Below are 21,695 nucleotides of genomic sequence, written 5' to 3'. Positions count from 1 at the left end.
AAAATCAGATCAAGAAGGAAGAACAGAGAGAGTGAGAATGCTATGTTGTAGTTCATACTCTGTTCCCATAGTTCTCTCTCTGGGTATAGATGCTCTCTTCATCACAAATGGAACTGGTTTGAATTATCTTAATATTGAAGAGCGCCACAGTCATCAGGATTGATCATCGTATAATTTTGTTGTTGCCATGTATAATGATCTCCTGGTCCTGCTTATTTCACTTAGCATCAGTTCATGTAAATCTCACCAAGCTCTCTGTATTCATCCTGCTGGTGGTTTCTTACAGAACAATAATATTCCATAACATTCATATACCACAATTTACCCAGCTATTCACCAATTGATAGGCATCCATTCATTTTCCAGTTTCTTGTGACTATAAACAGGGCTGCCACAAACATTTTTGGACATGTGGGTCCCTTTCCCTCCTTTAAGATCTCTTTGGGGTATAAGCCCAGTAGAAATACTGCTGGATCAAAGGGTATGCACAGTTTGATAACTTTTTGAGCATAGTTCCAAATTGCTCTCCAGAATGGCTGGATGTGTTCACAGTTCCACCACAATGTATCAGTGTCCCTGTTTTCTCACATCCCTCCAACATTCCGCATTATCTTTTCCTGTCTCTAGCCAATCTGACAGATGTGTGGTGGTATCTTAGAGTTGTCTTAATTTGCATTTCTCTGATCAATAGTGATTTGAAGCACCTTTTCATGTGGCTACAAATAGTTTCAATTTTTTTCATCTGAAAATTGTTCATATCCTTTGACCATTTATCAATTGGAGAATGGCTTGAACTATTATAAATTTGAGTCAATTCTCTCTATATATATTTTAGGAACGAGGCCTTTATCAGATCCTTTGGATGTAAAAATGTTATGCCACAGTCCTCTTTGACTGTCCTGACTCAGTTTCCTTGTACAAGTTTCCCTTGTCTTGGTCTCCCTAATTACTCCCCTAAGCGTAAATCTCCCTCTGGTCCATGAAGGCTGAGGACCAATTAGTCTAAGGTTATAAATTGTTAGCCCGAGCAAGATAAACAAGAGAGTAGACCTCCTGACTATCTTCTGTCCTCAAGAATTTATTATATCCCTCTAAAATATTTCAAGGTATTTCACTGACATCTTTATCTCTGGGTATTCAGACATCCTGTCTCTGGGTTGTTTTTTTTTTTTTTTTTTTTTTTTTTTTTCAGTTTATAGCCTTTTCTAGCTGGACAGTGGCTTTCCCGCTCTTTCCCTCTTCTTTGTCTCCAAAAGGTATATAAAGGTTATAGATTCTCCCATTCAGCACTGGATAATTTGAGATGAGAGTCCTGTCCATCAATCTTACTCTCCCATTAATAAAATATTTAAAACTCTCTAATCGCTCTCCTGTCTCAGTTTCTCCCGCATTACAAAATGTTTTCCCAGTTTATTGCTTCCCTTCTAATCTTGTCTTATTACTTTTGTTTGTACAAAAACTTTTTAACTTAATATAGTCAAAATTATCTATTTTATGATTAATAATGATTTCTAGCTCTTCTTTGGTCACAGATTCCTTCCTCTTTCACAGGTCTGAGAGGTAAACTATTCTATGTTCTTTTAATTTGTTTATAGTGTCATTCTTTATGTCTAGATCATGAACCCATTTCGACCTTATCTTGGTATACATTTCCAGCAGAGAAATATAAATGTGATCCTCAGGACAATGGGGATCCCAAGGAGATAACTAAGTTGAAAAGTGAGAGTCGAGAGGATTCCACATTGGCAAAGTGGAAAACCACTTTGGCAAGAGGGTATACAATAAGACTGATGTGGGGAGAAACGAGATAAGGACATGAGGCTCTTGCACATGCTAGGGCTGTGGAGAGAAGAGGTCAGAAATGAGAGATATTGTAGAAGTAGAAATAAGATTTGGCAACTGACTGAATAATTGAGGTCAGAGAAAAGAGTTGGCAATGATACCAAATATTAAGAAAACGGGAGAATAGAAGGAATACAGTCCCTTCAACAAAAATGAAGCTTGGAAAAGGGTAGGGTTGGAAAGGAGGTGAGGAAGATAATGAATTCGTTTTTTGATGTATTGAGTGTGAATGTCTCCAAGACACTAACTTGAAATATTCAATAAGCAATTGAGAATGTGGGATTAAATCTCCAGGGCAGAGAAGGTGGGTTTGGAGGGGTGGCTAAATATGCAGATCTATGAATCATCTGCGTAGAGATGTTTGTTAAACCCCAGGGCCAGAAATGAGGATAGGAAGAGAAGCAGGAATGAGAAAAGAAGGGGGAACTAAAAGAGAACAGTGGAGTATCCCCACAGTTAGGGGGAATGATCTGGATAAGCTAACAAATGAAATGAAAGAGTAATAAAACAGTGGAAGAGAGTGGGATCACAAAACTCCTGTGAGAAGAGGATATCTAATAGGAAAAGGTAGTTAATCATTAAGTTTTCACAGATGTTTCAAGAAGGATGAAGACCATCAAATTTAAAAATTAAAAGTTCATTGGTATCTTTACAGAAGATGATTTCAGTCAAGTGATGAGGTCAGAAGCCGACTCCAAAAGGCTTAGAAAAGAGTGACAGAAAAGGAAATAAGGATAGATGAATATTTTGGGATTAGTTGAGAAAGAAAAGAAAGATATAGGACAAGAGCTTGAGGGAATGATGGAATTTAACAAAAACATTTTTCCAGGAGGGGAGAGATTTGAGTATGTTTGAAGAAAGTAAAGAAGGATTTAGTAGACAGGAAGAAGCTTAAGGGTTGTATTTTGGGTTTTTTTGTGGGGTTTCTTTTTCTTTGGTTGATTCTGGGAGGAAGAGTGGAAGGTGATGAATATTGCAGTGTTCTGATGAAAACAGGAGAGGATGCAATCAAGTGTGAGTTTAAAGGGGTTGGCCTTGCAAAGAAAAAGGCTACCTCTTTATCAGAGTTTGTAGGAGAAAAAGGAGTATATGATGAATGATATTGAGGAAGTCTTGAGATGAGAGAAGGGGAAGGAGAATTCATGTACAATAGCCTCAATTTTCTGAATATAGTAAGATTCAACTGAGAGGGAGAAAAAGGAGTGTGGGAGGCTTGAAGAGGAAAAAGGTTATATATATTTTAACATGTATAACATATATTGGATTACTTGCCATCTAGGGGAGGCGGTGGGGGAAGGAGGGGAATATTTGGAACACAAAGCTATGCAAGGATCGATGTTGAAAAATTATCCATGCATATGTTTTGAAAATAAAAAGCTTTAATAATTTTTTAAGGGAAAAGGTTCAGAACAATTTCTCTGGGGAACAAGAGTAAGAAATCAATTATGAAAGAGTAAAAGGACTGCCCTGCTTCAATGAAAGCTTATTTTAAATTGGATAACATGAATTAATAATATATCCAACTAGCACAGTAGTGTGGTGTCTCCCAATTCCACTGAAAGAACTGAGAGTTATCCTGAATGGAAGTTTGGCAAGATTTGGAAATAGTGCTAAGGGGTGAGGGATTCAGCATATAACAACAATGTTGAGTTGAAATAGCCGACAATAAAATTGAAATTAAAAAGAGAAGAAAATAAAGTCAGAGAAGGTCTAATGACCTTGAGAAATTTTAAGGTGGGAAGGGATCAGAAGTTTCCATAAAGGCAAAGAATAGGTTAAGGTGGGTTGAGGTATAAAGAGAGATGGAATAATAGGAAGTTTTAATCAGATTAGATGAATGGGGAAAAGATCATTCAGTAAAACCACATTAAAAACAAAATATGTTTTAACATAAACAACTTTGAACTTATGATAATGAGGTACCTTAATTACATTCATGCATACAAACCTAAAATTACAATTTTTAAAAAATAAACAATTAGTTCTAAGGCACTTTATAATAAAGCAATTCTTAATTCTTCTTTGTAGATAGATCAATCACCTCCAAAATGCAAATTATTCCTATTTTGAGCACTTTCCTTAAAATGAACACTAAGTAAATTGAGTCAGTAGACAGCTTCAAACCAAGCTAACGCTATATATTCATGAGATTTAAGAATAAGATTTAAGGAGCCTGAAGAATTGGGAGATTAGGAAGTTAGAGAGACAATCGATATGAATATTAAAATCTCCTGGTGAAAAAAAAAAAAGAGAGGAAGGATAGAAATATAATGAGGCAAGGGTAGAAATCCTTGAGAAAGGAAAGGAAATGACCTGGGAAAGGCTTGACAGGAATTATCATGATTTAGATTGAACTTAGATTTAAATAAATTCAGATTTTAAATATTTAAATAATTTTTTTTTAATTAAATTGAAAAATTGAAGCAAACCTTTAAAAAAAGAAAGGTAGGTGAATGATGAAATAAAAGGACAGTATGGAAGCAGCAACAGGGAGTTTGGATTGCAGAATACAGAAAGTGGGATAATGAATGATGAGGCTAGAAAGAGAGTTTGGAGCCAGGATAGAAAGGGAATGAATGACAATGAAGCAGGTGGTTTTATATTTTATCCTAGAGGCAACACAGAGTTACTGGAATTTGTTAAGTGGTGAATGACATGGTTATATCCACATGTAAGGGAAAAAAATCACTTTAACAACTATGTAGAAGATGCACTGGAATGGTGAGAAACTTGAGACAGGGGGATCAAGCTGAAATTTCTAGGTGAGATGTTGTGAATAGAGAAGGAGGTCCTTCAACTTCTAAATTCCATTGATAAGATCTCTTTGAGAGGGAAAGAGAAAGGAGGGAAGGAATTTGGAAGGAAGGAAGGAAGGAAGGAAGGAAGGAAGGAAGGAAGGAAGGAAGGAAGGAAGGAAGGAAGGAAGGAAGGAAAGAAGGAAGGAAGGAAGGAAGGAAGAAGAAAGGAAGGAAGGAAAGGAAGGAAGAAAAGGAGGGAGAGGAGGGAGAAAGGGAAGGAGGGAGGGGGAGGGACAGAGGGAGGAAGAGGGACAGAGGGAGGAACAGAGTATGCACTTATTAATTCACAACCCTGGGCCTCAAATTCCTATTTGAACTGTTAAGATTACTTCTAACTCAGATATTCTGTTCTTCAGTAGGAAGTAAATAACAGAATATCTGTTATTCAGTAGGAAGTACTCTCTCAGCTTTTCCCAGGCTTTTTAGAGGGAGATGGTAAGTCATCCTATCAGTTATAAATCACTCTCAGAAGGAAAAAAATCCTGCCTAATTGTTTCAGCTGACTATTCCTTTTTTTTTTTTTTAAATAACTTTTTATTGACAGAACCCATGCCAGGGTAATTTTTTACAGCATTATCTCTTGCACTCACTTCTGTTCCAATTTTTCCCCTCTCTCCCAGATGGCAAGCAGTCCTTTACATGTTGAATAGGTTACAGTATATCCTAGATACAATATATGTGTGCAGAACCGAACAGTTCTCTTGTTGCACAGGGAGAATTGCATTCAGAAGGTTGAAATAACCCAGGAAGAAAAACAAAAATGCAAATAGTTTACATTCATTTCCCAGTGTTCTTTCTTTGGGTATAACTGCTTCTGTCCATCATTTATCATTTGAAATTGAGTCTTTGTCAAAGAAATCCAATTCCATCAGAATACATCCTCATACAGTATCATTGTTGAAGTATATAATGATCTCCTGCTTCTGCTCATTTCACTTAGCATCAGTTCATGTAAGTCTCTCCAAGCCTCTCTGTATCATCCTGCTTCAGTTGACTGTTCCTGAAGAACAAGTTGAGAATGGGAGGGAAGATGAAGAAGTACGGTCACTGAAATCCTTCTGATTCTTCCAGGCTCAGGTCACATCCCATCAATTTACTAAAGCCTTTCTCTCCTCTGGAGTACAATGATGTCGCCTTTTCTACATTGCCCCCATATGTCCTGGCTTCACCACACAATTGAACACTTGATCATTTAGTGTGTTCCATTGTTCTCAACTTGTTTCTTGTAAAAGTAGGAAGCAGCCTAATATGGCAGAAGGAAGGCTGAATTTGGAGCTAGAACAGTAGGGTCCAAGTCGGGATCTGACATTTACTAGACCTGTGACCATGAGCAAATACTTTTATCACAGTTCGTGTCCTTGAGGGGCTTATAATCTGGTAGCTAGAGAGGATATGTGTTGGGAATGTAAAAAGAACCATGAATTGGGAATCAGTGGGTTCACAGTCTGGCTCAGTCACATCCCGTGTGATGACTATTTAATTTCTTTGGGCATTAGATATTGCATCTGTGAAACAAAACCTTAAATGGGAAGCTTATTTCTAAGGTTCTTTCCAACTCAAAATGCTGTTCTATGAACTATAAATGCAGTAGTCAGATACAAAACAAGATGCTTACTAAAGTCCAAAGGGGAAAACTTCATTACTAATTAAGAATCAAGAATGGCTCCATGGACATGGTGAAAAGACAGTCCTCCTGCCTCCTGGCTTCTGTGAAACCTGCTCCTAGGCTGGACCAAGGCTCTCTCTACCTCCAGACCTCTAGAATCTCCTCCAGAAAAGAACAAGTACTTCTCCCTACTGTTTCTACATGCTCTGAAGAGAACCTCTCAGAGCTTCCAAGGACACAACACCATTAGCATTTCACTGTTCTCTACAATGATGCTTTTATGTCCTAATTTTTAAAAAATATATATTTTTAAAACATACCTGTATTTAATGATTTGAGGTTATAGATGAAGTAGCTTAAGGAAAGGGGAGGTATTTAAATATCCATTAGATATATATGTATATAACATTCACATGGGCTCTGAAATGGCTATACCAACCTGTCAGAGTTACACAACAACTAGCCAATCAGAAAGGCTTCTGAAGATCAAAACTGTTTGACATACCAGTGATCCTTTGAAAGTGAACTCTAGCTGAATTTGGAGAGAGGCCTGTAATTGCTGAAAGCTAAACAACTCAAGGGCAACCTTGAGCAACAGCTGCAGACCCAAGACCTTATTCAGTACTTTCTAAACATCCTGGCTTGTTGTGTCTACAGATGTCTTCTCCCTTAACCTCCCCGCTGCTAGAAACTATGTTATCTCAAGCTTTTTTCACTCCACTTTGAGCAGCTGAGAACCCTCTCCCTCTCTGCTTCCTTGCAGGATCTTCTCTCCCCTGCAAGCTTCTTTTTCTCAGACAATAAATGCTTATAATTGGTCTATCTGACTTTATTTCATTTCAGGTCCCTTTATGGGCCTGACAGTCTTTTGTCAATAAGATGTATATATGTGTTCCTGTATGTGTATATCATATATATGGTATGGGGTGGGGGAGAGGGAGAAAGAGATAGAGAGAGAAAGAAAGAGGAGGAAGAGAAAGCGAGAAACAGGGAAAGAGACACAGAGTCAGAGATAGAAAGAGACATATAGAGACAGAGACAGAAAGGGACAAAGACAGAGACAGAAACAGAGAGAGAGAGAGAGAGAGAGAGAGAGAGAGAGAGAGAGAGAGAGAAAGAGAGAGAGAGAGAGAGAGAGGGAGGGAGGGAAAGGGAGAAAGAGACTGATTTTGTATTTCCTAAAATAAAGAAATAAAGTATGGACAAGCTTTATCCTTGGCATTTTTTTCTTCTATATAATACTGCTCATTTTTTAATTACCAAAGTCTAATAAGAATTAAATAGACATTTATTTAAATAAAATATTTTGTTCATATGGCCAAAAAATGAACATTGCCCAGACTATGATATGCAGTACCATAGCAATATTTAAATTTTCAGAGGAAATTATTTACATTATTCAATAATGTATTGAAACATAAAAAATAAACATAAATATCCACTGATGGTAACTAAAAGCTTGCTGCATGCAAATAACTTGTTAGGCATTGTGGGAAGTACAATGATGAATAAAAATATTCCTTACCCTAAAGAAGCTTGCAATAGTAACAATAATGATAATAGTTCACATTTATAAAACACCATTGTCTTGGAACATTCAAGAGTCACTTGAACTCTCTGGGCCCCAGTTTTCTTGCTCTATAATGAAAGTTTTAGGGGCAGCTAGGTGTCACAGTGGACAGAGCACCAGCCCTACAGTCAGGGGGAAATCTGAGTTCAAATTTGACCTCAGACACTTAACACTCCCTAGCTGTGTGACCCTGGGCAAGTCACTTAACCCCAATCACCTCAGCTAAATAAATTACTAAATAGAGAGATGATAGATAGATAGGTGAATGAGTGAATGAATAAATAAATGGAAATTTAAAAAATAAAATAAAATTAGTTGTATGATTGCTTCATCATTTACCAAGTGGGGGTCCTTGATTGAAAAACCACAATAAAATCACAGATTTAGAGCTGGAATATCCCTCAGAAATCACTGAGCCCAACTTCTTCATTTTACAAATTAAAAAACTGAAGCACAGAAAAGTTAAGGTACCATAGTAAAGTCCAATATCCCATATTTAGTAATATCTGAGCTAGGGTTTGAACCATGTTTTTCTGTTTTCATTTCTTAAGCATTTCTGTATGTGTGTGTTTCTCTGCATCTCTCAGTCTCTTTCTCAATCTGTCTCCCTCCCTTCCCCCTCTTCTTTCTCTCCTTTTCTTTCCCTCTTTTCCCTCCCCTCCACTTTCTTCTTCCCTCCTTTCTCATTCCCTCCCCTCCTCTCCTCTCCTCTGTCAAATCACCTCTCCTTAGGCAGTCTGATGGCTCCTGCTCCCAGGAGCAAATGATTGCTTTAGTGCTGACACCTGATTGGCTTACCTTTACTGCAGCTTCAGACTCCCCAGTTCTAGCATCTTTTAGCCGAAGTCTTCTGAATAGCAGGGCTCCCAGATGTGCCCCAGCATACCCAGCCCAATCCTCATCTCCTGTTACTTCCTAACACAGCCCCATTGATCCAGCAAGTTCATTCCCATTGCCTTTCTATGAAGGCACCAGGTTTTTTTGCTCATAATGTTTCTCCCTCTCAAAAATCCTTAGCCCTTTTCTACTGAGGTCAATTCTACCTACACTGCCATATTCTGCTAAAGTTTTAGTTCTTCTATGTCTTCTTAAGGCATGTCTGGGTATTTCATTATCCTCTGCCTTGTAATCACATTTAACTTTTTCACACATCTCGTAATTCCTCAAAACTACTGTATGTTCTTGAGAAAAGGAATCTAGAGAAAAATTCTTATTAAAGTCTGAGAATCATAGAATTGGAAACAACACAAGAGATCATTTAGTTCCATCCTACCTGAAGTAAGAACCCCAGGAACAATATATCCCTGGCAAGTAATAATCTAGCCTTCACTTAAACACCTGCAGGATGGGAAAATCACTACCCCCCAAGGTAACCCATTCTTTATTCAGACAGCTCTAATTATTGGGGAACTTTCCCTTATCTTAAGCCAAGTCCACCTCCCTGCAACTTCCATCTATTTCCTAAACCTAGCTCTGCCCTTTAGGGTCAATTAGTAAGTGTTTATTAACCATCAACTATGTTAGGTATTGTTCTTCCTGTGAACATGGGGTAACAAGTACAAAGATAAGACAGTTCCTGACCTCCAGGAGTTACTATTAAGGAAATTATAACATTCTCAGATAAGCAAATGTAAGATGTAGATATATATACAATGATGGGGAAGGAGAAGCAGTAAGGGAAAGCTAAATGTTTCCAGAGCTATAAAATCATTAAGCTGAGATGTGCTCTATGTGCCCCAACTTTATTGTATTTCTTTTCAAAATCTAGTTGAAAAGATGGTATTTGGGAATTAAATTTGAATTTCTGCAACATAGCAAAAAAAATTGCAATAATAGACTGCTGGAAAAGGATAGAAAGTACCTATCAAAAACTCCTAAAAATGTACTGCAAATCAATTAAAAAGAGTCACAGGATTATCGTCCCAATTCTAGAAGCATTCTAAGAAAGCATCCATGCTGATCTCATTTTTCAATTAAGAAAACAGAAAACTCCCCACTAGATTATATATGGAAAACCAGAAAATGTGATGGAGAATATTTGAGTAAAGATCAATGGATGAAAAAGATAAAAGTGACATAATCAGAGTTTTCTATAAACCCCCTAGATAAAAAGCAGAACTATATTAGGATTTCAGATCTTTCCTGATCCCCATTTGTGTGAGTACCTTCTCACCATTAATTAATTATTTTAAATTTCTATAGATAGTTTGTGTGTGTGTTTGTGTGTGCACAGTTATTTACATGTTAGCTAGGCAGTGCAGTGGATAGAGTGCTGGTCTTGAAGTCAGGAAAATACAAGTTCAAAATTCATCCTCAGACACTCTGTGTGACCCTAAGCAAGTCACTTAACCTGTTTGTTTCATTTTTTCAACTGTAAAATATGGCTAATAATAACATCTAAAAGCTGTTTAGCTGTACTAAATATATATACTAAATAATAACACCAGAGCTGTTGTGGGGATAAAATGAGATAATATCTATAAAACACATTGGAAACCTAAAAGCACTATTATTATTATTACTTGTTATATGTTGTATTATTATTATTATTAATTGTTGTAATTGTTGTCCTCTTCTTCATTAAACTACAAAGTCACATAGTAGCTTTTAATAAATGCTACTTAAATAGTGCAGTGGATAGAGTGCTGAGTCTGAAGTCAGAAAGTCTCATCTTCCTGAATATAAATCTGGCCTCAGAAACTTACTGTATGGTAACAGCAAGATTATGTGATGACCAACTGAGATTGACAATGCAGTGATTCAAGAAAGTTCCAACAGAATTGGGATGGAAAATGCCTTTCACATCCAGGGAAATCTATGAGACTGAATATGGATAAAAGCATAGTATTTTCACCTTTGTTTGTTTGGTTGGTTTTTTTGCTTGCCTTTTTTTCTTGTGGTTTTTTCACTTTTGGTCTGTTTTTTTTTTTTTCCCCACAACATGACAAATAAGGAAATATATATAAAAGGATTGTAGGTATTTAACCTAGATCAGATTACTTGCTATCTTAGGGAGGGGGAGATAAGGAAGAAAGGGAGAAAAAATTGGAACATAAAAATTTAGAAAATGGATGTTGAAAACTATCTTGCATGCATTCAGAAAATTAAAATACTATTTTAAAAAAGAGATTTCAAAATTAAAAAAAGAAACTTACAGTGTGACCCTGAGTAAGTCACTTTACCTTCTTTGCTTTAGTTTCTCATCAGCAAAATAAGCTGGAAAAGGAAATATCAAGCTGATTCCAGTATCTCTCCCAAAAATCTCCAAATAGGGTCACAAAGAAACATGACTGATAACAACTGAACAACAGCAACAAAATTTGTCTGTTGATTGCATTCTAAATTGACCAGAAAGCAGCTGAAATAGTATATCTAGTGCCTATGTACTAAATATATAGAAAGGAAGGACATTGAGAAACTGGATTCTAAGAAGGCAACCAGCAAGGGGAAGGTTGCTAAGATCAAACCTTACTTGAAAGAGATGAGGATAATTCGCTTGGAAAATAGAAGACTGAGGTAGGACATGATAGTGGGCTCCTGAAGAAATGTCATTTGTTCATGGGATCAGGTTGGTTGTTTTCTGACTCAGAAGGAAAAATAGAAGCAATGGATGGATAGAAGGTGCCAAGAGATAAATGAAGGCTTTATCTAAGGAAAAACTAACTCCCTGATGGAACTATCCAAAAGCAGAAAGGGCAGCTTCAGGAAGATTCCTCCCCCACTAGAGGTCTTCAAACAAAAACCTGGGTGATCACTTATTAGCTCTGCTGTGTAAGGGATTGGTTTTTTTCTGGTAAAGGTTGGATTTGATAGCCTCTAAAGCCCCTTCTGAGTCTGGATTCTGGAATTCTCTGAAAAGGAGACCCCGATTCCTTAACAATGTCCCTCATTAACTTGTCCCTTCAGGGACCTATTCTTGTAGTTCTTGCCCAAGCCTGGCTAGCTCAGATTCCAGGTCTCTTTTTGCCAAGTCCATTCCACTGTGACTAGTCACATCTTCCTAGCAATGAGCTTTGGATGGCAAAGACTTGTATTTCATTATTGGACTGTGTGTGTTATCTGTCCCCTCACATTGCACACTTGTGTTCTCCCCGTCTTCCATGGCGTCACCCTGTCCCTGGTGAGCTGGCTGCTTCCCTACCAGATGGACTGGCAGCTCTCGGTGGATTCAGCACTGCCAGCCAGGCTCACTTCTCACCTTCCAGACCGAGGGCCCAAACTCTCCCCAGAGAGTAGCATTGACAGAGAGATGATTGAAGGTGACCATAACCCCAACATGTACCGGGGAATCAGACGGCCCCAATGATTTCAGATGTCAGGAGGGGTAGAATGTTTGATGTGGTAAGACAGATTTAGTCTTGCTACCTCAACTCCATATGGCAGGCTGCTTGCAGATATTCCAGCCGTTCTCCCCAGGGAACCAGCTGGTATTTACTGTGTAGCCACAGGCTGGTGTGCTGATTATTATGATTGCCATCCAAACTGAAAGCTGGTGATGGCATCAAAGGCAGGGGATTGAGCATGCATCAGCTTATTTACAAACATTTCCCGGAGAAGGATCTTGGCAAAGAGGCTGGGCAGGAAAATATGTGGACTTTCTCCACAGAGTTCTATGTGAATCAAAAAAAATCATGGTACAAAGATATTTGGAGTCAGAAACTCGGAAGAATCTTATTTCGGCAGCAGCCCAGGCTTTCCTAAGAAAAAAATCCAGACCCTTCCCTTAGGTAATATGAGTATGTAAGAACTGGGGAATCTACAGGACAAAAATGAATAAGAAAATTGATCAGGAAGTTTTCCCTCTGAAATTGATGATTTGACAGGTGGGCCTATGGTATAGGGAACTTCCAGCTTAGGAAATTCTCTCTACTAGTGCATGTTAGCACTTTCCCTGAAACTTATTGTCTTAGAGAGTTGCCCACAGCCCTGAGATCTTAAAGAAGGATATGTCAAAGGTTGAACTTCACCTCAGGCCTTCTGGTTTCAAGGCTGACTCTCTCTTCCTCCCTTCTTCCTTCTTCCTCCCTCTCTTCCTCTCTTCTTTCCGTATCTCTCTCTCTCTGTGTCTCTCTCTTTTCTTCTTCTTCTTCTTCTTCTTCTCCTTCTCCTCCTCCTCCTCCTCTCCTCCTCCTTCTTCTCTCTCTTTCTCTCTCTCTCTCTTTCTCTCTCTCTCTTTCTCTCTCTCTCTCTCTCTCCTCTCTCTCTCTCTCTCTCTCTCTCTTTCTCTCTCTCTCTCACCTCCCCCCTATCCCACCTTCACTTCCAGTCAAGTAGAAGCCATGATCTCCTGGGGTGGCACATTTTGATTTTGCATAGTTCTATTTATTAGAAATGTTTTTTTCTTATATGAAGACTAATTCTGTTTATCATTTTCACCTACTGTCTGTGATTTTTCCCCTTGAATAAGCAAAATAAGTTTGATTTTTTTCTATAGCAGTCCTTTAAATTCTTGGAGAGCTATCACTCTAGATCCTCTCTACAACCTGTTCTAGATTTTCCCAGTTCAAAATCATGTTATTTTTTCTAGAGCCTAAGCACCTGAGACCTCTTTTGCCCAGAGTATCCAATCATCTTTGCTACTTCCTCAATCAACAATACAAGGCTACACTCTGTGCATTCCCTCTAGAGCCTTTATTTTGTGTCTGGGTCAGCCTCCCTTCCCTTCCTGGATCTGTTTCTGGCTTCCTGACTTTGAACCATGATTTCCTTACCTTGAGGCCCTCTTCCCTTTTTAGGTTCCTTATGTGTATTCTCTTTCCTCATTCAAATGTAACCTCCTTGAGGACAGGGATTATCTTTCTTTTTCATTGTACTTGTACACTAGGTGTGCATGGGGTGTGTAGGGAGAGCTAGCACTTCTGGTATAAGGGGTTGTTGTGCCCTCTTCAGAGTGGCTCATCTACCTTTAGGGGATACCTGTTCCCCAACTCTCACTTGTGGCTCCAAGGAGTTGTAGCATGTGCAGTGACCACAACTTGCATCTATTATATGGGCTAAACCAGGTTAAGGGTATCCAACAGGGCTCAAACTAATCAGTGAGCTGGGGGGCTGTCCCCCCCGAGCATGGGAAAACTTTCTCTGGTGGAATGGACAGATGAGAGCAATTTGTTCCGAAAAACCATGAAGGCAGCTGGAACAGTTCCATGGGGTCTGGGGGCTTGGTCAGATGTTAAAGATATCAAGGTCTCCACTACATTCCAGGCCTTTACCCATTTCCTTGATTTTTGTCTTGCTACTAAGCTTCAATGACTTTGGAGGAGTGGAGCTGATGACTGTACAATCTGTCTCACATAAATCCAATTCACACACTAGTCAAGTCATCAGCCCTTGATGTGACTGATCCTCCTCAAAAAAGTTTGAAGAACAACAATATTTGTACACCCACCGCTTAGTGCAGTACCTAGCCTACAATAAATACTTAAGAAATACTTGTTGCCTTCCTTTCTTTCTTCTTTCCTTCCCTAAAATCTTCTCTTCTTCAAATTAAACATCTAAAGTTATTTCAACAAGTCCTCACTTCTCCTAATCTCATCATCTTCCTGGTCACCCTCATCTGGATGGATGTTCTCCAATTTGTCAAGATTCTTTTCAAAAGGTCACTCCACAAGAAGTCTGACCAGGGCAGAAGACATTGTGAGGTTGAAAATTGATTTTAATTCTATTTTTAAGATATAATAAAGCTAGCATAGATTTAATGTTCCCTTTCACTGTGTGAGTCTAAAATGCCTTCCCACTGTAGATTTACTCAGGTAACCTCAGTTCACTCAATTCTATTCCTGTGACTTTCATCTCCACCTTCGTCTTTTGTGGCTTACACCCCAGGCTTGTAATTTCACCCATCACCCACTTTGAAGAGAAATTTGATTAACCTAAAGGTCAGTCTCATCAATTTAAAACTATTGTTGTAACTCCCATGCCTACTAGACTACTCCCATCACCTGAGGACTGATCTCATCTCCCAGTGATAAAATAAGGAAGAATTGAGATGTTGTTTGTCCCACACCCTCACTGAAATATCTAGTCAATCAGAAGACACACCTATGTTACTTGCAATTTTCTCTGTCATCTTGGTCCTAAAAGACAATAAAAGACTCTTGTCAGCATCAACAGAGGTCATTGACCCCATTTATCAGTAATTGCTAATCTTGCTAATAAAAAGATCATGATCAGAACTTTGTCCCTCAGACTTTCTACCTTGGTAATGTGAGTCATGCTATCTCCCTTCTTCAAGACACTATGTTTTCACTAATTCTTGCAGATCAAGATTGCATTCTTTTTTGACTGCCACACTTTTGACCCATAATCAGCTTCTAAAATGAGGTATTGCTGTTTTTCTCCAAATAATACTGCTATTTACATATACATCTCTCTCTCTCTGTCTCTCTCTTTTTCTCTAATACTCTCTTTCTCTTTCTCTCTCTCTCTGTCTCTTTTTCTTTCTCTCTCTTTCTCTGTCTCTTTTTCTTTCTCTTTCTCTTTCTTTCTCTCTCTGTCTCTTTTTCTTTCTCTCTCTCTCTATCTCTGTCTCTTTTTCTTTGTCTCTCTTTCTCTCTCTCTGTCTCTTTTTCTTTCTCTCTCTTTCTCTCTATCTCTGTCTCTTTTTCTTTCTCTCTCTGTCTCTTTTTCTTTCTCTCTCTCTCTTTCTCTTTCTTTCTGTCTCTTTGTCTCTATCTTTCTGGCTCTTTTTTTTCTCTCTTTCTCTCTTTCTCTTTCTTTTTCTTTCTCTCTCTCTTTCTGTGTTTCTGTGTCTCTCTCTGTCTCTGTCTCTGCGTGTGTCTGTGTGTGTGTGTGTCTCTCTCTGTGTTTCTGTCTCTCTGTGTGTCTTTCTCTTTCTCTCTTTTTCTCTTTCTCTCTCTGTCTCTGTCTCTCTCTCTCTCTCTCTCTGTCTCTCTCTCTGTCTCTGTCTTTCTGTCTCTTTTCTCTCTGTCTCTCTCTCTCTGTGTCTCTGTGTTTGTCTCTCTCTTTCTCCTCTATGTCTGTCACTCTCTCCGTCTTCTCTGTCTCTGTCTCTCTCTGTCTCTGTCTCTTTCTCTCTCTGTCTCTGTGTCTCTGTCTCTCTCTCTCTGTGTCTCTCTCTCTCTCTCTCTCTCTCTCTCTCTCTCTTTCTCTCTCTCAGATACTCTCTCACACATATATACTCTCTCTCACACACCCACACCCACACACCCAGCATGGTCCAGAGGTGATGATGGATTATTGGAGATCATAATTGTAAAGAACAAAAAAAACCATCTCAAGCTAAAAAAAAAAAAAAAGTTAAATATATACAAGCATTAGTTACAAAACAAAGAGGGGAAAGAGAAAAAGAGAGTGTTTCTGAGTTTTTCAGCTCTCTATTTTCTGTCAAGTAAAGCTGATACTTCTCTTCATGGCATTCAAGGCTGTCCACAACTTAATACTATCCTATCTTTACATCTAAACCTTAATCATTTTTCCTCCATGAGCCCCTATCTCTAGATTGCAGTCATATAGAGCTATAATCTGCCCCTTCAACAAGCCTGAATGCAAGACTCTATGTCTCATCTTCATGTCTATGTAATGGCTGGCTTCGCTCATGCCTATAATTGTCTTCCTTCTCCCCTCCATCTCTTAGTTTTCCTGGTTTTCTTTAAGACGCAGCTTGAATCCCACCTGCTGCAAGAAGTCTTTCCCATTTCCTCTCCACATCACTCCTCCCCCAAGAGGTTACCTTCCATCTACTCTGTGTATTTCTCATTTATAGTGATTTATGTGCATGCTGTCTTCTCTCTCTCCTCCAACCCCTCAACATCATTAGAACATGAGTTCTTTAAAGAAAGGAACTATTTTTGTCTTTCTTTGCATCTCCAGTGATTAGCACAGTGAGTGGCACATGGTATTTGCTTAATAAATGCTGGTTGGCCAATTGGCCAACATGCTCTGTTCTTCATAGCTGTTCCTTTGCTCCCAATTGTTCCCAATATCTAGAATACCTTTCCACTCCCCCTCATCCACTTACCTTATCAATACTTATCAATATTCTATTGATCTTTTAAAACATAACTCCAATGTCAGTTTTTCCATAAAGCCTTCCCTATAAAATCTTTTCAGTACTGATCATCACCACCCTAATGACCTTCACACAGAAATTGCTCAGCACATCACCAGTGCCCTTATATAATAGTGTGTATAATTGTTATGTATTTGTATCTTATTCCTAGTGAGATTGTGAGCTCTAGAAGGCAGGGGCTGTGTCTTTTCAAAGTTTTATATGTCATTCTATCGCCCACCTTCTGCTAACCACAACATTCAACGTTAAGCTTAATAAATATTTACTGTGTTGTAGTACATTACAAAAGAAGCTTTTTCTTTACAAAATAATTCCCTGTGAGAGTCCTCAAAATATCAGACTTCCCAAATGCTTGTCATATAATTGATTTTACAAAAAAAAAAAAAATCTAATTAACATACCCTTTTATTCCTTGGACCTGTGATTTAATTGGTATAGAGAGCCCCTTGGAATGCACTTCCCTTACCAAACAGACCCGCACCTCCTCCTACTGTTAATGAGAAACTAAGTGACTTGCACAGGGTCACATAGCTAATGTGTCAAAAGGCAGAACTTTCATCTTGATGCTCTTGGCTCCAGGGCCAGCTCTTATGCAGTTGTGCATCAGTCTCAACTCATTTATGTATGATGAAAAAGTAATTGAAAATGCATTAATCAGCCTAAAAGGTGTGAAATTCAGGACTTAAATAAGAAAAAGAAACCCAAGAGAAGAACTTCTAAGTTCAAAGACATTCTATCCTATGTACTTGCTAATTGATTCTCTATTCAGGAATCAGAGGGGGCAATATGAAAAGAAGAGTTTGGAAATTTGGAATTATGATTGTTTCAGGGCCATTTCCATATCACAAGCCTGGTTTGAAAAGTTCTCTTACTCAGATTCATCAAACGTAGTGACATTCCTTCTCTATTTTCTTCCTCAGAGCAGAAAAAGGGCACCACTCAGGCAACAGGAAAAAGCTGAGTTTAGTTTAAGGTGAAAATAGAGTGATATTGCCTGTTATGGTAAAGTCAGGTCATAAGGAAAAACCACGACATTGGTGAAGTTAGACTTGGGTGCCCTTGAACCTCTCTTTGGTCTATCCCTTCATGCTCTCTACCTGCTTTCATGTGTTAGAAAAGGATTCAATAAGCTACTCATCCTTTATAATAATGGGATCTAGAACAAAAAAGACCCTAAAAATCATCCAGTCCAAAACCCTCATTTTAATCAATCAACAAGCATCTGTTAAGTGCATACTGTAGGTCACACTCTGTGCTATATCCTGAAGATATAAATACAGAGATTGAAACAATTGGTATTCTCAAAGAGAATAATGTGAAAAATAAGTATAAATAGAGAGTAAATAAATGCAAGACATTTAAATACAAGATAATTAGAGAAGAAGAACACTTAGTTCCTTGAGTATTAGGTTCAGAATAAATAATTGTTTAATTCAGAGGCCTACTATGTGCTAGGAATACAAATAAGAAAAATCGAAACAGTCCCTTCCCTCAAGGAATTTACAATCTAATTGGGGAAGACAATGAACAGTAGGAAAGGGGGAAAGGCCCCTAGGAGTTCCTGGAATAGGTTTAGCATGTTAGTCACAGAAATGATAAGAGTTTGGCAGTCATTGGATGTCCAATACAATCCAATAAACATTAATTAAGTGCCTGCTATGTGCTAGGCCAGCTAGGTGGCCAGTTGATAGAATACCAGGCCATGCCCAGAAAGACTCATCTTCCTGACTTCAGATCTGGACTTAGACACTTAGTAGCTGTGTAACCCTAGGCAAGTCACTTAATCCTGTTTGCTTCAGTTTCCTCATCTGCAAAATGAGTTGAGGAAGAACATGGCAAACCAATCTAGTGCCTTTGCCAAGAAAACTGCAAATGGAGTCACAAAGAGTCAGACACAACTGGAAAAAGACTGAACAACAAGTTTCAGGCACTATGCTAATTACTGGAAGTTGGGGATGAGGGAAAAAGAGTCTAAGTTTATTTTCAGGTTATGAGCCTGAAAGGTCTGTGGTTCTAAGCTACATACTTGGTCACCCAGTGCCTGAGGGTCTCAGAGCATGGCTGTCCCATCAACAAAAATAAAGGAGCTAAAATCATAGGCATGTTTTTTTAGATGGAAGGAACTGAGTATGGTTCAAAATGTGGCATTTTCACTCTTTTTGTTGTTGTTTGCTTTCATTTTATTTTACTTTTCTCTTTTTTGTTTGTCTTTTACTGATTTGATTTGATTTTTTTCTTGTATGGCACAATTATTCTACAAATATGTTCAAATATATTCATATATTGGATTTAACATATATTTCTACCATGTTTAACATGTATTGGACTACTTACCATCTAGGAGAGGGCGTGGGAGAGGGGTGGGGGGAATTGGAACACAAGGTTTTGCAAGGGCTAATGTTGAATAATTGTCCACGCATATGTTTTGAAAAATAAAAAGCTTTTTTAAAAAAAAGTTGTCTAGAAAGTTATTTTCCAGGAAAAGCTTATCATTGAGGAAAAGAAAAATTCTTAAACCAGATGATCATCTGTTCAAGTCCAGAAGCTCTAAGGAATAGAAGCCTACAAGATATTTCCATAATACAGATTTGTGTAGGTGGGAGCTGTTTGTGTGCACATCAAAATGCAGCAAGAGGCAAACAGCAATAAGAAAAGGGAATGAATGCTAACTTGTTTTTTAAAAAAAATAGGATTAAGGCCTATTGTTATGAGAACTATGTTTTATAATTTGATATAAATTGGGTTTACTCCAAGGAGAAGTGAGGTTACAGATCATTCCAATTCCTGACTCCATCTCTGAGGGGCTACCCTTTACAAAGAATAACTAGTCCTCTGGATTATAGAACAGCTGAAAGTATCATGTCCTGGCTGATCCCAAGTTTCCTTCTTAAATATTTGAAGGGCTGGCCTATGGAAGAGGGATTAGGTTGGTTATCCTTGGTACAAAGAGGAGGAACCTAAAAGTGATAAGTGGAAGTTGCAGAGATGCAGATTGAAATTTGATGTATTTTTTAATTGCTATTATTTAATAATTATCCAAAAGTAAAAATTGTCTAAAAGTTTACAAAGTTTTTTTTTTTTTTTAAAGTAAGAAAAGATTGCCCCTCCATCCCTCAGATGTTCAAGCAAAGATTGAATAATCACTTGTTATCTGTTTGGTAGAAGAGATTCTTATTCAAGTATGGTTTACTGTGGGGACACTTCCAACACTGAAGTTCTATGATCTCTAAATCCTTCAAGTCCTCTCTGGAACAGAACAGACTGGCATTTGTCTCAAGAGTTTTGTTTTTCATTTCTTTTCCAGTGAGAGGAGGGAGTTGAAACAGAGGGTAAGGTTAGGGAATAAGGTTCAGTCCCATCACACAGAAAAAAAGAGAGAACAGAAGGAAGACCAGAAGGAATTGTAGATAAGCAAGACAGCTTTTAAAGTTACATATTTTAATTTAGCATCTATTTTAAAGAAAAGCAAACTCTAAGTAAGAGAGATTTACAGTTTTGTGTACATACTCTCCTTCTGTTCTATAATGTATATAAAATGCTAAATTTATTTGTGTTTGTTAGATTCAGAATAAAAATAAATAAAATGATTTTTTTAAGGGAAGGGGCAGAGAAGAGATTAGAAAGAAACCAAGATCATTTTGATTGAAGGAACTTAAGAGGAAGACATGAGTAAGTGGAACCAGAAATCCCAACAGCAGCAGCAAACTACACCTTTATAACCTATAGGGGCAGCTGGAAGAAGACCTGAACTTTGAATCAGGAGGGTTGAGTTCTAGTCACAACTGAAAGAGTTTAAATAAAAGCTGTATAATTATGACCTATGACTGGCTTTCCTAACTTTCAGGGGGAAGCTGCAGAACTATCAATGTAAGGACAAATTAGGGGTAGTCTCAGAGTGGGGTGGGGGGATGCAGGTGACACTTAGATGCCAGATCCTCAAGTTACACTGCTCATAAATGTCCATATCCATGCTACACAAGTATATATAAAACTGATCAAGAGCAGCCTTGGTGGAACAAGGCACTAGCACATAGAAAAATCTCAAAGAGGGCAAATAAAAAGTGTTGACTTAGTGCTTACTATGTGCAAGCATCAATTGAAAACTGGAATAGTTCTTACTCTCAAGGAGCTCACACTTTATTGAGGGAGACAATACTTTAGATGGAAAATTAAGCTACTGTAAATGGAAAAGACCAGAAGTTTTAAGAGTGAATCACTGGGACAAATGCAAGGTCCAGAAGAGCCCCTGTGTCTGGAAGGCCCAGCAAAGGGCAGATGTGAAAGCCCAGGAGGACTCTGCATACCACGGTAGAACAGGTAATAAGGTTTAATTGATCTTTCTGGTAGAACTACAGTTTATGGCTCTATTGATCCAAATGGTGGGAGAAGCCATGTTCTAGTCAACAACAGGCAGAAATCCTAGAGGGGTGCCCTGTTAGGGCCCAAACAATTAAAAAAGGACTGGATTCAGTGTCTATCCAGGAGGGGTATGAAAGGAAAAGGGGATTATTGGCAGGAAGGTTGGGGGAAGAAGTACCCCCTGAAATACCTGCTTTACCAGGTCTCCATCACTCCTAAAGTGTTCTGATGGCTAGCTTTGGGGTAGCTTGCTGCCTTGATGGTGCTTGACCTGAGTTTGTGGGGAAACCAGGTATTCCAAAATGAAGAGATGAGGAAGGAGTACATTGCAGGTATGAGAGACAGCCAGTGCAATGCTCAGTGATGAGAAAGCAAAGGAACATCATAGGTGAGGGACAGAAAACAGGCCAGTAGGACTAGACCATCGAGTGTGTAAAGAAAAATGATGGATGGGAAGACTGAAAAGGTTCTGAAGAGTTTTCATGTGATCCA

General features: G+C 38.3%; 1 long non-coding RNA gene across 1 annotated transcript in view; it reads left to right on the top strand.

Moving 5' to 3' along the window:
* Nucleotides 1-20,625, top strand: part of LOC127555143 (uncharacterized) — a 54,178-nt gene extending 33,553 nt beyond the window's left edge. Inside the window, exon 3 of the long non-coding RNA XR_007952165.1 lies at nucleotides 20,442-20,625. This is a non-coding gene — a long non-coding RNA (uncharacterized LOC127555143). The remainder of the gene's footprint in view (nucleotides 1-20,441) is intronic.
* The last annotated feature ends 1,070 nt before the right edge of the window (nucleotides 20,626-21,695 follow it).

Source organism: Antechinus flavipes, chromosome 3 (assembly GCF_016432865.1).
Source record: "Antechinus flavipes isolate AdamAnt ecotype Samford, QLD, Australia chromosome 3, AdamAnt_v2, whole genome shotgun sequence".
Classification (NCBI taxonomy): domain Eukaryota; kingdom Metazoa; phylum Chordata; class Mammalia; order Dasyuromorphia; family Dasyuridae; genus Antechinus; species Antechinus flavipes.
The sequence above is the reverse complement of the archived record's forward strand: the minus strand, read 5'-3'. Positions and strand labels throughout refer to the sequence as shown.